The 16535-nt window shown below is 34.3% G+C and overlaps 1 protein-coding gene across 1 annotated transcript in view; it reads left to right on the top strand.

Moving 5' to 3' along the window:
• The first annotated feature begins 360 nt into the window (after positions 1-360).
• The window catches only part of svilb (supervillin b), a 78347-nt gene continuing 62172 nt past the window's right edge, over positions 361-16535 (top strand). Inside the window, exon 1 of the mRNA XM_073848073.1 lies at positions 361-740. The gene's annotated coding sequence lies outside the window, so the exon portion shown is untranslated. The remainder of the gene's footprint in view (positions 741-16535) is intronic.

The raw sequence follows: 16535 nt of genomic DNA on the forward strand, positions 1-16535 counted from the left end.
TGATATCAGAAGGATTTGATCCATCCATGTGCGTTTCCTCTGATCCATGTGTGCGTCTATCTCTGGTACTCTGTTGAGGTTGTTGATCTAACAGCTGATTCAATCCCTGGGTCTCTCAACCCCCTGACAGTCTATTTATGGCAGATTCCCCTGCAGGACTCAGTTCTCAGGCCATACATGGAGTCCACTGGGTGAGGTTACCTCTGCTCGTGTGTGTGAGTGTGAGCGTGTGCACTAGCGTGACTCTCAGTAGTGTCACTCTGAAGTTGTTAGCTGAACAGGAAATTCAGAAAATTGCCACCTGTGGATTTTCAGTGGCCGCCAGAAGCTCTCCATAGAGATTCTTTGGAATATTTTTTGTAATTGGACACTATTGAAATTTGGTTTTATTTTTTTCACCTCTATTGTGTTGTTTTTCGTTAATTATCTGCCGTACCCTTTTTTTCCTTTTCTATCCTCCCTCCCAAATATCCTTCCCCTCCTCTCCCTCTCTCCTTTTCCCTATCCCTCCCCTTTTCCCCTCTTCCCGTCTATCAACACCATTACTCTTCTACATCCTTCATTCGTATGGATCAGCATCCTTTCTTCGAGTATGATGGACGTCTGCTGTCTCTTCACCTCTCATCATTCACAAACTGACCCGCACTTTATGCACGACACTCTTTAGAAACGGTTGCACTTGGAATAGTTGCATTTGGACTCTACCAATGAACCTGGGAAGTCTTTCTAGGCAGTAACCAGTAAGTACCATTTCCATCTTTTTTTCTTTTTGTTTCTGTGTGTGGCGGCAGCCGTAAGCCCTCGGTCTGAGCCGGCCTTATTAAGCCCCATTATAGCGTAATCCCCCCTGTGACTCCAACCCACCCTGATCTGTTCCTGCTGGACAATGAACCGCTTGGGAAGTGTGTGTCAGTGTGTCGTCTGCGTCCTCTTACAGCTCAACAGGTATATTTTGACTATGACTCTTCTATGACTGTTTAGAGTTCTGCAGTTTCTGGTATAAGTTCCTGCTTTTGGTGTTTGTTTTAAGAACAAATGTGGACTGAGTTTGCATTGGAGTTTGTGACAGTGGCACTGGGAATTTTACTGAAGCATCCAAGAGCGTAATGGTTGTGTTTGAAACAGAGGTAAAGAGGCAGCATGACACATCTTGTCTAGTAAGATACCTTCATCTGGTTGGACTTGGAAGACGGAATAGATGCATCATTGGTAGTTTATGATATCCCACAATCCTGAGTATATGAGTAGACCTATATGCTTGAGTAGTTATAAAAAGCTTGAGTAGAATAAAACAGATGTCTGATGGAGCAGCTAAAATAATTAATTCAGAAGTGTTCACTCATTCACTCACTTATTTATAAATTATTTATTTATAATAAAAAGGGGGGGGTGAAAACTTTTGAACATGATTATTATTTTGTTGAAATATTTTTTTTTCCATTTAGTACTGCCCTTCTGAAGCAATAGAAAATACTTGCATGTTTCCCAGAAGACAAATTAAGTACAATTTCTTTCTTCAAATTCAAAAAGTTTTCACCCCCTTGCTCTTAATGCAGTGTATTTCCTATATGCATTTGTTTTAATATTTATAATTTTTATATAGTTTTATTTTAGTTTTTCGACTTCTACCTATAAATGAATCATTAAACACAGTTGGTTATCTTTGCTTTGCTATGTTTGTGACATTTATTCTAGATCACTCAGCATGACATTATTTCATGCTTATTAAGCAGTCTGAAACCGTAGTCTGTTTCTTTAAGTGGTATTTTTAAACCATATCTAGGAACTAGAGACTTGGAAGTGGCTTATTAATAAGAACAAGAACAAGAACACCCTAGCAACTGCATTGTACCCGTTTGTATAGACATAATCATTCAGATTTTCTACACATGTAAGGGTCTAATTTTTTTTTTTTTTTGGGGATTTGCATTGATATTCGTCTGTGAAACCAAAGGGTTGGGCAATTGAAAGGACCTTTTAATTGACACTGACATTTTGTCTTGATACATTAAGATCTTTGCCCTGTTGTCGCTCATAAATGTGAATGTTAGGACTCACTGTGCCTTCAAGTAGTCTGAAGCTCATCTAGAATCAGCTGCTAACAGCAGGGTTGTAACCGGAGTGTGTCTGAGGACCGTGCCAACATATGCCGCTATGTCTAAGCCTGACATCACATGTATGTTTATGTTTGCGACGTCTGGAAGAGCATGCAACCGCATTGAGAAAATCACCTGCTCCTGTGGTCGCTAACAAGCAGCATTTGCTTTTTAAAAGTATTTTCATTATGTTGAGGTCAGATATGAATTACTGTTTATTTTTTCTTATGCATGCCACAGTATTTGAACTGTGAGTTCTGCAGTATTTTGGGCTTGGATGCATGCTTCATGATCTGTGATTCAGATTGGTCCAGCAGACCCTAAATATGAGACCAGCTAGAACTCCATAACCTAAGTGACTGAAACACTACCCTGTCCTAAAGATGACCTCCTGCCTTATGAGAAAGAGCATGCATGGGTCTAGATCCAATGTGCAATGTGCTTGAATGAAAAGTTTAAAAAGCTGTATATACACCATTAAAAATGTTGGGGTCGGTATGCTTTTTTTAAATCTCGTATGCTCCCCAAGGCTTTATTTATTTGATAAAAATACAGTAATGTGTAAGCAATGTGAAATATTTTTTGCTATTTAAAATACCTGTTTTCTATTTAAATATATTTTAAAATGTAATTTATTTCTGTGATGCACATGATTCTTTAGAAATCATTCCAATGCTGATTTGCTGCTCAAGAAACATTTTTTATTATATCAGTGTTAAAACGATTCAAATGCTTCATATTTTTGTGGAAATTTCTATGCAAATTGCTTCGTAAAACTATTCATATCTACATTACACTTATTTATTCACTTAGCAGATGCTTTTATCCAAAACTTTTACAACTGTCACAGTTTATGTAAGTGCAGTTTTACATGAATTACACACATTTGTTCTGCTCATGCTTAGTCAGGGGCAGCCATTATTGGTCAAGCTGTTTCTGAAAATGGTTTGCAATTCTGGGAACGCAGCAAACTGGTTGAGCTCTGAAGTGCATGTGTGTTGATGAACAGACTAAATGTGGACCTGCTGGATAATTGTATGCAATCGGCGGTTTGCACAGTCACTGTGGTTATGAGGCTGGAAAGGGCACTAAGGAGTCTACATACAGTACATGAATTCATTTGGGGTGTGTGTGTGTGTGTGTGTGTGTGTGTGAGTGAGAGAGAGTGTGAGGCTGGGAGCCAGACTCTGATATTGCAGCTGTTGAATTAGCTGCACCTGCCCTCTCTGTCAAAACAAACAGTCAGATATACTTTCAATACCTAACCCCTCTGTTTTCTTTTTATGTTTCTATATACTGTAATTATTGTTTCTGGTTACTGTAGATATATTTAAGAAGGCATAACCCTGAAAAAAGTCAAAAGTAGTTGCTTTTATGCTCAACAGGACTGCATTTATTTAATTAAACATACCGTATAAACAGTAATATTGTGAACTTTTTTAACTATTTAAAATACCTGCTATTTGAATATATTTTAAAATGTAATTTATTCCTCTGATGCAGAGCTGAATTTTCAGCATCATTACTTTTTGTGTCACATGATCCTTCAAAAATCATTATAATATGTGAGCCTGGACCACAAAACCAGTCATAAGGCTTTTTACATCATCTGAAAGCTGAAAAATAAGCTCTCCATGAATGTATGGATGTTTGATAGGTTAAACCAATATTTGGCCAAGATACAACTATTTTAAAATCTGAAATTTGAGTGTGCAAAAAAATCTAAATATTGAAAAATTGCCTTTAAAGTGGTCCAAATTAAGTTGCATATCACTAATCAAAAATTAGGTTTTGATATATTTACAGTAGAAAATGTACAACATATCTTCATGGAAAATGATCTTTACTTAATATCCTAATGATTTTTGGCATAAAAATAGTTTTGTCCCATACAGTGTATTATTGGCTATTGCTACAAATTTACCCGTGCTACTTAAGACTGGTTTTGTGGTCCAGGGTCATAGGCTTATTTGCCGCTCAAGAAATATTTTTTTATTATTAGTGTTGAAAGCAGTTGTGCTGCTTCATATTGCACACATAATCTGATTTTGCGATATGCATTGTGACAAGATTTTATTCTATTAATCCTTGTAGGAAGATCTGCAGAAGATCTGATTCCATAAAGGTTGTTTATTCTTAATGTTAAAACGTGACAGTCAGACTCAATCAGAAGTGATGTATAAAACACGTGATGCTGGATAGTTTTTGCAAAATGTCATTTAAGAAGAGACACTGCAGGCAAAAACGCTGTTTATTCATGCACCTGTCAAGCATGAGATTTTGGCATTTTTGGTTTTTCATAAAGTGTTTTTTCAGACTAGTGAAAAGACACAACCAAAAGACACAAGATAAGCACTTTATCTATTTTTGTCAGTGGATTTCAATTACAGTCCAATTTTTAAAGGTCGTTTTCTTAAAAAGATTTTTTTCACTTCAGTAGCATTTACACACACCAAACTTTACATTTTTATTCCAGTCAGTTTCCTGAAGGTTTTTACAGAGGGATTTGTTCATATATAATTTGCTTGATTTTATACAAAATTTTATTCCCCAAAAAATTGTAAAAAAAAAAAAAAAAATGTTTTCTCTGTTCTAAGTTTATTCCAAATTATGGAGCGACAAAATGAGATACCCGAAATCCCCTCTGTAAAAACATTTGACTCTAAAATGTATTAATTAAATGAATAATTAAAACTGACTGATTTTTGTACTAGAAATGTATGCAAATTAGCACATATTTCATTAAATAATGCATAATTTGCAAATTTAGACCTAACATTTTAAAAAAACTTGTACAATTTTTTTTTGCAATTATCAAGGTGATGACTATTAGTTAATTTTTTTTTTTTACTCTATTCACCTGCAGTGTCTCGCCTTAAGTAAAATATTTGCTGTTCATTTGAGAAGGTGTTTTCTTTACCTAGAGAACCAGGTATAGAAAAAGTACTTTATTTCTTGATCAATATAGATGCTCACCAATGGATCCTCTGCAGTGAATGGGTGCCGTCATAATGAGAGTACAAACATCTGATAAAATAATCCACAAGTAATCCACACAACTTCAGTGAAGCGAAAAGCTGTATGTTTGTAAGAAAAAAATCCATCAAAATGTTCTAAAATCTCCTCTATTCATAATTTTGTTTTCTTCAGTGAAAAAGTCATCTTGTCTAAATCAGGAGAGAAATATGCACAGATAAAGCACTGTTTACAAACACAAAGCTTTTCACTTTTTAAATGATGGACTGAAGTCATGTGGATTTCTTGTGGATATTTTGTTTTTATCAGCTGTTTGAAATCTCATTCTGATGGCACCCATTCACTGCAAAGGCAGTGAAAGAGTTGTGAAAACAAATGTAATGTCTGTTATGCAGAGATAAAGATTCTATTTTAGTTTCTGTTTTGCATTCTGTAACTGTTTTTGTTTTGATATGGATAAAAGCCATTCCTTTCTTGTGTGTGTGCTTGCATGTGCATTTCTTATCACATTATCTCTGCCATTTGATTTAACTGTCTGAATATAATTCATCCATAAATCTCCCACTGGTATTGTTTGCAGCTCGCAGCAGTCTGTCTTTGTCCTTTGAGGTTTTCTCCATGCTGTGGTTTATGAGAAACTGACGTCTCTTTGAATAGAAGTTGAATTTGTATAGTGGATGGAGTTAGAGATGTTGTAGAGCTGTAGGGTAATGTCCTGGCAGCAAGTGGCAGAATTAAACATCTAGTTTTGAATAGCAGTCAGTGTGCAGATGGTGTAGTTATAGCATCCGCCAGCAGGGGCAAATCGGCTCTTGCAAACCAGCCAAAATGTGTCCCCTTAGTACAGATTAAAGCTTTGGCCAACTCCATCATTACAGATTTCAGATGACACTTTGTTATACTTCAGGTGTGTTTGACAAGTTTTTGTCGAGTGCTTGTCTGTAGTGATTTTTTTTTGATGACGGAAGATTGAAGAAGGAATTTGAACACAGAAGAGGAGTGAGGAGCACAGGTTTTATGTAACAGAACAAATAAACTGATGTTCAGAATTCATGCCTTGTGTGGATTTTTATCATTACTTCCTGTTTAGAGTGTTGACGTAAGATCAGCTATTTCCCAGAACTGAGCCAAGAACAACTCTTGAATAAATTTCTTGGAGAGATGAGGCCTGTGACTGATTCAGACTCTTCACAGCCTTATAAGAGCAGAGAATGTGAGTCCACACCATTTGTAGACCTCAGAGAGAATAAAGTGTTTGTACTGGAATACTAGAACACTGTATACTGCTTAGTCTAGTGTTTTTTCCTTAATGGTTCTACATATTTACACACTTAATCCTTTACATGCAATATTTTTGTTTTTTACATTTATTTTATGTATATTCAGATTTTTTTTAATTCTGAGATTAATTTATTATCTCTTTGTTCAGTTGTATATATTTTTTTACCTTTTACTAAATGTAATGTGTTTTTATAATTATTTCAGTATTTTTAATGTATTCCAGTATTCAGTCTATTTTAGTTTAAAATACGAATATTTTGCTTTTTGTTTTTTGCGTAATTCATGAACTAAAACATTTTATAATATGTCACCCTGGACCACAAAACCAGTCACAAGGTTAAAATTCTATTTTAGATATATACATCATATGAAAGCTCAATAAATAAGCTTTCTATTGATGTATGGTTTGTTAGGATAGGACAATATTTAGCCGAGATACATCTATTTGAAAATCTGAAATCTAAGGGTGCAAAAAATCAAAATACTGAGAAAATCACCTTTAAAGTTGTCCAAATTAAGTTCTTAGCAATGCATATTACTAATCAAAAATTACATTTTGATAGGTTTACAGTAGGAATTTTACAAAAAATCTTCATGGAACATGATCTTTACTTAATTTCCTAATGATTTTTGACATAAAAGAAAAATCAATAATTTTGACCCATACAATGTATTTTTGGCTATTGCTACAAATATACCCCAGCGACTTAAGACTGGTTTTGTGGTCCAGGGTCACATATGATTTTGATGTACATTTTCCATGTTAATGCAATGTCTGATTTTAAAATGGCTTTTAAGTTTTTTTTAAATTTTCAACTGATATATCATTTCTTATGATTTCTAAAGTGTGATAGGGAAAAAGGCAATGAGGAAGTCTGTTTGTGACAAAGGTTCATAACTCCTGTTATGAAGTATGTTTTTGAGGTGCACTCTTGTCATGAATTAATCTATTATTTTTCCTACATAATTTGTAACACACACACACACAAAATCAAAATATCTATTTAGGAGCCTTAGACCTTTCCAATAATATATAGTTTGTCATTAGGATTTAATTTTTTTTGTATTAATTAGTTTTTTTTTTTTAAAGACCCAGTTAATGATGAGAAATACATTTCACACAAAAAAAAAAACATTTTTTGTATTAATTAGATTTTTTTTATTTTAAGACCCAGTGAAGGATAATACATTTCACAAAAAATCAAAATAGTGTTAATTAATAATAAATTAATTCTGTAAATTATGTCGTTATAATCTTTTTAAGACTATTTAGCTTTTTTATTATTAGAGAATAATTTGAGTTTTTTTTTACCTTATACTACATTTGATATATATTGTATGATTCATTTAGTGAATGCCATCCAGTTTTAGTACTATAAATTAGATATTTCAAAGATACATTCTTTTTTTTTTTTCCTTTTTGTTTTTTAATTTGAGATTGATATGATTTTTTTTTTCAGTTAATGTTGTATTATATGCTTTATTCAGTGAACTGAGTCCATGTATCTTTAAAATATAATTATTTGGCTTTTGTAGAAGGCAAGTAGGCATTCAGATCAAGTACATTGCATTGTGGGATATTGTATTGCATCATGCATTCTTCACTGATTATATATTTCACATTTTGGTAGAGTAGGTTATCAGTCATCCTGTGTGTAAATATTTTGTATATATACATACTGCAAAAAACAGTACAATTAGTATTATTTCAAACATACACCATGGTGATCATATTATTGGGAGGAGAACAGAACAGATAATAAATGAAGGACTATGTAACAGACAAGTCCTTTTGAGGAGAGAGATGTTTAGATGGGAGATGCAACAATGAGACATATTGAGTCCCATTTTCAATACAGGATTGCATGTCTGTGTAATCCAGCCTGTAGTGTTTGAGACAGTTTGAGATCCACACCTGACTGCTGTCTGAAAGGTATGTTCGACTGCTTGTTCTCACAGTGCAGTCTGTAGTTCAGCAGTAATTTAAACAAACCCCATGCTGCCAGTGAGCTCTCTGTGTCCTAATAAAGGCAGAAGATGAAGACCAGAACAACTAGAGAATGTAGTCTGACTGTACTCCTCCTCCATGTGCTGCGACTGCAGCTTAAATGTGCGAAAGGGAGTTTTTGTAAGATTCCAAGACTGATTAGACCATTTTTTTCTACTATCACTGTGACATCTCTCATATTTCCATAAAGGGATACTTTTTATAGCTTTTGATGACGTTAGTCTGAAGTGCTAAAAGTAAACTGGGTGATTATTGGCCTCTGCTAAAGAAATTTTTAATCATTTAGATATCTACAGTCAAGCCTGAAATTATTCAAACGCCTGGCAAATTCTGACTTAAAGTTACTTTTATTCAACCAGCAAGGTTTTTTTTTAATTAGAAATGACACAGATGTCTCCCAGAAGATGATAAGACTATGTACAAGAGGCATCATTGTAGAAAAAAAATTATTACTCATCTTTTATTTACATTTGAACAAAAAATGGCATGTCCAAAATTATTCATACCCTTCTCAATAATCAGTAGAAAAGACTTTATTGGCTATTACAGCAATCAAATGCTTCCTATAATTTTTGTCCATTCATCTTTAGCGATGAGCTCCAACTCTTTCAGGTTTGCCATCACCCTGATCTTTAGCTCCCTCCACAGATTCTCAATTGGATTTAAGTCAGGACTCTGGCTGGGCCACTGCAAAATGTTAATGTTTTTGTCTGCTAACCATTTATTCACCACTTTTGCTGTGTGTTTTGGGTCGTTGTCGTGCTGAAATATCCACTGGTGCCCAAGGCTAAGTTTCTCTGCAGACTTCCTGATATTGTTGTTGAGAATTTTGATGTATTGCTCCTTTTTCTTGGTGCCGTTTTGCTGTGATTAGGTTCCCTAGTCCACAGGTTGAAAAACACCCCCAAAACATTAGATTCTCACCACCATGTTTGACAGTGGGGATGGTGTTCTCAGGGTTGAAGGCTTTTTTTACGGCAAATGAAGGTTACATCATTGTGGCCAAACAATTAAATTTTTGTTTCATCTGACCATAAAACAGGAGACCAGAAGTCTTCTTCTTTGTCCAGATGAGCATTTGCAAAGGCCAAGCAGGCTTTTGTGTGCCTTATCTGGAGAAATGGTGTCCTCCTTGGTCTGCGTTTGTGGAACCCAGCGGAGAGATTCATCAGGATGGCTTTGGTGGTGATCCTTGGATTCTTTTTTACCTCTCTCACTATCCTCCTGGCCAGCACAGGTGCCACTTTTGGCTTCCGTCCTCTGAGATTTTTCACAGTGCAAAACGTGTTGTATTTTTTTTAATAACACTTTGCACTGTAGCCACTGGAACTTCAAAACATTTAGATATGGTCTTAAAGCCCTTTCCTGAATTGTGAGCAGCCACAATGCGCAGCCGCAGGTCCTCAGTGGGCTCTTTTGTCTTAGCCATGACTGTTCACAAACCAACAGCAGAGAGCTTCTGTTTTTCACCTGTTGAGTTGATTAAAACAGCTGTTCCCAATGAATCAGGGTAATTAGGGTGCTTTAGAACAGCGTGGACTATTTGGAATGGTATAGAACTTTGGATTTTCAAATGTAAATAAGCTAAGAAATATTTTTTCCACAATGATGCCTCTTGTACATTGTCTTACTATCTTTTGGGAGAAGCCTGTCATTTCCAGTCAAAAAAAAAAATTTGCTGGTTGAATAAAAGTAACTAAGTCAGAATTTGCCGGGGGTATGAATAATTTGGGCTTGACTGTACATGTTTTAAAATGTTCTTCTTAATAGCTTGAACATATGTGTGATATGAGTCTTAAATCTCAGATGCCTAATGTATTTAATCATAAAATTTATAATTTGACCACCCTTCTTTAGATACATATAGATACATAAACAGGGAAAAATGGTGTATAAACAATTTTCACTTAGAAATTGCTAGTAAATTTCACAATTAATTACAAAGAAATAGCAAATGCATTGAATTGAACACGAATTGTGAAAGTGGAAATGGCTGAAATAGTATTTTCTTGTAAAATGTACTTTTTTAGGTGTAACTTTACCCACATACTTAAAGTATACTTGTGTAGGACGATTATTTACTATATAACAAATCTCAAGTGCTTGATTGCTTGTATCGTCACAAAGTGTGAACTATTTTGTCACTAAGCTTTGATCTGCTAAATATTATAAACATTAACATCTTGATTTTCTGTAAAGCTACTTTGAAACAATGCATAAATATGAAAAGCACTACAAATCAGTTTGATTTAACTTGATATGAACATTTAAGTTCTTTTTTAAATTTAAATTTTTATTGCTTAATTTCCCTTTTCCGTAAACCAGGAGGTGTAATGAAGTTTACTGTTGTGTGTATATATGTACCAACTTTATTTATTTATCATAAAATTTCATCAGATAAATAGAAATAAGCGAAATAGAGATGATTGTTGACATACAGTGAGAGCAAATTAAACAAAATAGCATAGTTCATATACAGTCATTTGGTTTTAAAATTCAATCTTTGACTTTTATCAGACTTTGACAGAACTGGGAACATATTTTCTTTTTAACAAAATTGAATTTTTTTTTCATTTAGGCTCATTGATGTTAATTTTTTTTTTTTTTTTTTGTGTGTGTGTGTGTCAGTGTTTGTTTAGAAGTAATGATTATGTCCTAAATATTTGGATTTAAATGTATGGACGTATTGTAATTATTGCTCTAAAATGAGCACAAACTTTTGTAGCACGTGTGCAAAATGGTATTACCTTTAAGACTGTATTTAAACATCAGTATCTGTCATGTGCTGTGTGACATTGTTGGTATCTCAATACATCAATTCACACTTGTTTCACTTGCATACCTGCACAGAACAGAGCTTTACAGCGACCTGAAGGGCTCATGCTGATAAATGTCAAGGTAACAGCAGTGTGCGTCTGTGTTTGAGCGTGAAGTGTTTAGTAATCTGTAGCTTAGGTTAGAGCATTCAGATTGAACTCTGTTGTTTTTGTGTGATGTGTGTTCTAATGGGAACTTCCCACAATGCTTTGATGTGGTTCACTGTTCAACTTTGTCTCATGTAAACAAGATTGTTGCTTGGCAGCAGCACTAGGAGTTCCATGAGTGTTGAATGTAGGAAATCAATCACAGATTTGAACGTGCTCTTATTGTGATGTCATACTGCACAACTGAGAGTTTAGATTCTTAGCTTTTTTTAGTTTTCCTACTAATTTTTCCTATTTACATTTCACATGTCAGTGAAGTAAATTATACCAAACAATGACATGATGGGATCAAATAGAGGAGTGCACTAATGCAGCAAACATTTGGGCAGTGTGGAAGCATTTAAAACTGTCAGAGAAAGATGCAAAAATTTTTACAAGCACTGACAGCATGAGACTGTTTAGTATCGCATTGCATGTCTTCCATGAGAAGAGAAAGGGGTGTTTGTTGCTGGTTACTGTATAGTCTCGGAATTCTAGAAGTGGAATTCTTGGCAGCGTTCATTGGCCAAGGCCCGCCCATAAGACCGTTTGATCGACATGTCAAACAACCAATCACAGTTCATTTCATTCAGCGTCACGTTTCTGTGCGTGGAAATGCCCCCACAACAACAGACTGGCAACAAGTCAGTCATTGAAATAACCAGCATTGAAAGATAACCAAGAAGAGGGGGAACAAGCAGTAAGTCAGTAATTTGTTCGCGAACGTCATAAATGTGTACGACAGCAATGGCGGCTGCATAAGCACCTTTTCGCAAAACGCTGAGTAAATCAGTCTGCGCTTTGTTTCCCGGCGGACCGAAAATAAACACTATTTCCGTCTCCCGGAAATCCGGTCAAATTCAACTAATCAGAGGACGACTTCGACATTCCTGAGGTGTTTCCAGTTAAGTGTACCATATGCATCAGACGTTTAGCCAACGTTCCGTGGGCATGACGTCTGAGGCTGAGACTAGTTACTGTATGATGATTGAAATGGTGAATTGGCCATTAGTAAATAAACTACAGAATGTTATGTTGTCTAATACACGCATGGATTTTATTTATTCTGACAGCGCTGCACAAACTCCATAACCAGGGTTCAAAGTCCAAACGTGAGGGAAATTTGCAGAATGAGAATCATTAATAAATCTGCTGCTGTAGTACTGAGATCTTCTTACAGGTTTCTACCAAAATAACAGTTAACATTTGTAAATGTTAGTGTTGTAATTTTACTGTTGTTCTGTGAAATAAAATCAAGTAACACAAAAAGAATAACAATCATTACAACAGCTCTATTAATACATTTATTATAACATTCTCCTTTGCTCAGCAAGACTGCATTTATTTGTATATTAAAAACGCATGCCTGATTCAAGAAGGGGCTCTTTAAAATGGCCAAAGAATATTATTTTACTAACTTATTAATTTTAAGTTAAATTGTGCTTTGTTGGTAGGCTATAATGTCTACTAGAATGTTAAAAATCTTTACTGTTAAAGTTTTAGTTTTTAAATTGTTGTTTTGTAATTGTTTTTTTTTAAGCAAGAGACAACTGTAAAAAGGAAATATTGGCTATTTAATTTATGCAATGGTGAAAAAATTGGCAAAATGCATGGGGGAAAAACTTGTAGTGCAAAGAATTTTAGGCATCATTACTCTAGTCGTCACATTATTCTTCAGAAATTATTCTAATATGCTGATTTGCGGCTCAAATAGAGAGAGAAAAAAAATATATATGTAAATCTCAATCATTGTAACAATGTTAAAAACAATTGCTGCTTAATATTTTTGTGAAATCAGATTTTTTTTTTATAATAGACATTTAAACAGAACTACGCATTTGTAATAGTTTTTTTGTAGAATTATAAATGTCTTAAAGGTATAGTTCACCCAGAAATGAAAATTTGATGTTTATCTGCTTACCCCCAGGGCATCCAAGATGTAGGTGACTTTGTTTCCTCAGCAGAACACAAACAAAGACTTTTAACGAAAACCGGTGCAGTCTTCCAGCCAAATAATGGATGTGGATGGGCACCAAACCTTTAAAAGTAAACAAAAACATGTACAGACAAATCCAAATTACACCCTGCGACACGTGACGATACATTGATGTCCTAAGACACGAAACGATCGGTTTTTGGGAGAAACTGAACAGTATTTATATAATTTTTTACCTTTGATACACAGCCACATCCATCTGTCATGAGCACGAGCTCATCATCCGGCTCGTTACATATGAATGCGCTCTGGCGTAGTATACGCAAACACTAAGGGGAAATTAGTGAAAAGTCCCGGATGATGTAATCTTTTAGCTTTAAATCGGTTTGAACAATCAGGATAAGCGCAAGTAATTGCCATTTTGAATAGCCGCTATATACACAATCTCTGTGCACTGTGTAAACAATGAGTGTCGTATACACGCGACAGATCGCTTCCGGTGTTTGCGTATTCTATGCCAGAGCGCGTTCACATGTCACGAGCCGGATGCTAAGCTCGTGCTCAGGACAGATGGACGTGGCTGTATATCAAAGGTAAAAAAAGATATAAATACTGTTCAGTTTCTCACAAAAACCAATCATTTCGTGTCTTAGGACATCAGTGTATCGTCACGAGCCGCAGGGTGTAATTTGGATTTGTCTGTGCATGTTTTTGTTTACTTTTAAAGGTCTGGTCCCCATCCACTCATATTATTTGGCTGGCAGACTGCACCGGTTTTCTTTAAAAATCTTCGTTTGTGTTTTTCTGAGGAAACAAAGTCACCTACATCTTGGATGCCCTGGGGGTAAGCAGATACACATCAAATTTTAATTTTTGGATGAACTATCCCTTTAACTGTCATTTCATCAATTTAATATGCTTAATGAATAAGAGTATTAATTTTTTTTTTACTGACCACAAACTTTTGGTAGTTTGACTGTGGAGACACACGTAAAAAATAATTTTACTAATGCTGAAAGTAGTACTTTTTGTACTCTATGCAATACACAGTTTCAGATATGAATACATATTTTCAATTATCTTTCATCGTCTCACATTATTAGTTTTGTCCAGATTTTGTTAGTGACTCTTTTCTATATATATATATATATATATATATATATATATATATACCCTTACTTGTTATTTTATACTGTCTTAAAAGTCTCTTAAACAGTGTATTTTTGTTTGTATGTTTCTGTGACCTAACACACACAGCCCTGCAACCTGTAACCAGCATATAACCTCTAAATTACCAGAATAGACTAGAGTCATAAATCGTTGGTTACTGGAAGCATCAAGTTTAGTTTGTGTTTTTAGGTCTCAAATAGGCCTACTCGCTAATTCATGGCAGGTAAATAATATCTTCTTCTTAACTTTGCGTACTTCATAATAACTACATCGAAATCTTGTTTGCATTGTGTTTACTGTTCAGTGTGTATCCTAGAATAATCTTAGGGAGGAGGAAAACTAGAGGTATGACTTCCAGGAGTGAAAGGAATATGATAGAGAGTGTGGTAAAGCAGAGAGCACATGCACAGCAGAGCCGGATAAACATAAGTTAGCCACTCCCCCCTTGAGGCCTCTCAGCCAATCACATCACACATTGCCTTATTAAGGGCAGCAGTGCTTGAGTGGTCCAGTCAGACTGAGGACAGAGAGATGGACATGTTTGCACGTGCTGGCGTAGCTTGGCTTTTATAAAAAACACAGCAGACTCATTTTGAAACCTTTACTCAGTTTGGATTATTCTGGGTTATAAAACTTGATTTAGTTGCATTAAGCTATACCTTTTCAATACAAACGAGATGACAAATGTTGTTAGATAGCTAGTTATAAACATGTTAACAGTTTCTATACACCTTCTGAGTTTTCCATGTTATAAAGTGAACTCCACAGGACCTTTGGCTCTCAGATGCGCCCTCTAGTGCACACTATGACACTGTCAACTTGTTATAATGCTTTCACACCTAGTTGTGGTGTTTTATTAGGTTGTATTGGCATATGCCTGTGTGTTTTAATAAATTAGCTTGTTGCATTCTGTGTGGTTGGTCTTTCATTCTCTCTGTCTGAAGGGATGTTATGCTAATAGTAATTTGCAACATAGTGGCCAACGGTCTTTTTTTTTCCCCAGTATTTTATTTATCCTTTATTTGGCCAGGAGAATCTTATTGAGACTTCACCGTCTCTTCTTCCAGGGAAATCTGATCAAGATGGCAGCACATAGAGGAATTCAGCAATAAAAAATGGAATTTACTGTATCATGTAGAATGTGATGGAATTTGCCTAATTTGGGTTAAATAAATTAAAATTAGGTCAGTACATTTGAATCAAAATGCAATATGGACTACTGTTTGTGAATATTTATTAATTTAACTGAATCTTGCATGTTCTGCGTGTATCTGTATCTCTCTTGCTCTTAAAAAAAAACTCACTTATTCATCTTGTATTTTAGCATTTCTTTTGAGGAAAATTATCATCATATCATATACAAACAGAAACCCATCAAAACAAAAGTTTGATTTAACTTAAAGAAACTGTGACAGAAATATATGACTTCGTACTACTAATAAAAATATAATTTAAACATGATTTTTTTTTAAAGGAATATTTACTAGAGAAATTATTTACTAAAAAATGTAAATGCACAACACAGTATTTTTTGGGGGAAAATTATAATAATAAAATAATAAATAAATTATTTAAAATAATACATTATTATTTTAAAAAAATCAATTAGAGATGAATTTGATTATTAAAATGTAATGAAACTATTTAAATTAAATCCAGAAAATTAATGGAAAACACAGAATTTTGATAAAAATAAAACAGAATTTGAGAATTTTTTAACGTATTTTATAGGGCCTTAAAAAAGTTTACTTTTTGTTAAATGTTTTATAAATGGCTGTTAAATTGTGCACTTTCATGATTTCAATTAAGTAGATATGCTTTTTGATAAATATATATTTTTTTAATTTAACCATTAAAACAGAGAAAAATTAATGTAAAAAAGCGGAATCCAAAAAAATTAAAATGGAGTTTGGAAAAAAATGAATAAAACGGAATATATGTATATGTGTGTGTATATGTATGTGTATATATGTGTATATATGCATGTATATATGTGTGTGTGTGTATGTATGTATGTATGTGTGTGTGTGTGTGTATATATATATATATATATATATATATATATATATATATATATATATATATATATATATATATATATATAT

Source organism: Garra rufa, chromosome 10 (assembly GCF_049309525.1).
Source record: "Garra rufa chromosome 10, GarRuf1.0, whole genome shotgun sequence".
In the NCBI taxonomy this organism is placed as follows: Eukaryota; Metazoa; Chordata; class Actinopteri; order Cypriniformes; family Cyprinidae; genus Garra; species Garra rufa.